Genomic DNA, 1,710 nt, shown 5'->3' on the forward strand with positions numbered 1-1,710 from the left:
AAGAAGATTTTGCTATCCATATGGTGGGATCATCGTGGTGTGCTGTTTTACGAGCTGCTTCCTCAGGGAAAAACGATCGATTCGAAGGTCTACTGCACGCAGCTAACGAAATTGAATCAAGCATTGCGACAGAAACGTCCAGAACTGGTCAATCGCAAAGGTGTCATATTCCACCATGACAATGCCAGACCCCACACTGCAATAATCACTCAGCAAAAATTAGTGCAACTTGGCTGGGATGTTTTGCCTCATCCACCGTATTCACCAGACCTTGCGCCATCCAACTACCACTTGTTCCGGTCCCTGCAAAACTCCCTCAACGGGAAATCGTTTGCTGATCAAACAGCTGTGAAAACGTACCTCGACTGGTTTTTCGCCTCTAAGCCCCAGACCTTCTATGAGAGCGGAATAATGAAATTGTTGGAAAGATGGCAAGAGATCATCAACAAAAACGGAGAATATATCATTGATTAAAATTCATCCTTTGTATAAAAAAAACTTGTTTCATTTTAGCCTTCAAAAACCGAACGAATATATGGATCCACCCAATATATAGTTTTTAATCATTGAAATCAGGTATTTACTAGATTCAGAATCGAGGAAATTTCTTCCCAAGAGGTTTCTTTTTTTGCTGTATCTTTAAAATCTTTTTTTTGTTTATCCCACAAATGTGGGATACCCTTACTATCCCACAAATGTGGTATAACCTTACTAAATCAATTAATAATTGGTCACCATCTTTGCTTTCAGTTAAATCACATATTTCACTGTCATTCTGGTCGTTCTGGTCTGTCGAGTCGTTGAAATATATGTTGTCACTATCATATGTATGATCACACATTGGCTGCGTTCAGCAGACTCAACAGTTTTGCAACCGTTTTATGATTATCTGCTAAGATAGGACCATTCTTCTAGATCTAAAAGTATGATCCAATTAGCGCGAAGGAAACTTTCAACAGTTGCAAAACAAACGTTCTGCTGAACGCAGCCATTCTTTACTATTTTTAATCGTGTATGTATATCCAATAGTGTGCATAAATTACAATACACAAACAATATCAACGTATGCGAAACCATGCTTTAATGCAGAATAGAGGAATAGAGGAACAGCGCTATAAAATTTCGTCACTATTCCTTAGCTCTGTTCCTCTATTCCTCTATTCTGCGTTAACGCATTGTATCTCATACGTTGATATTGGACTATTCCCTATTCCCTGTTCCCTGTTCTCTATTCTCTGTTCTCTGTTCCCTGTTCCTTTTATTGTGCGGAGCCCTTGACTGCTCGTAACATTGATGCGTATGTACCAATAAAATTTTTTATGCTTATTACGCATCTTTAACTCTGGATCTACAATAGAGTTTTAAGCCTTAAGCCACAAGAAATGGACGAATCATAGTCAATTATTCTCCTTGAATTCGGAAGCTTCCGAGGTAATATTTTTCGCAATAAGAATTAATTATTTACAGATTTCAATATGTCATTCATTAATAAGATCATTTACTCCGGATCTATAATAGGTGTTTTAAGCCTTAAGTCGTAAGAAATTGACCGATTACAGTCGATTTATAATGGCCGTAACCGTTAACTTATGCCGGTGCCGGTAAAGTTCAACCATAGGATTTCAATGCTTTCGTTCATATTAACTTGCCGTATTAATATGAACGAAAGCATTGAAATCCTATGGTTGAACTTTACCGGCACCGGCATAA

Source organism: Mycetomoellerius zeteki, unplaced genomic scaffold, assembly GCF_001594055.1.
Source record: "Mycetomoellerius zeteki isolate Tzet28-1 unplaced genomic scaffold, Tzet1.0 scaffold460, whole genome shotgun sequence".
Lineage (NCBI taxonomy): Eukaryota > Metazoa > Arthropoda > Insecta > Hymenoptera > Formicidae > Mycetomoellerius > Mycetomoellerius zeteki.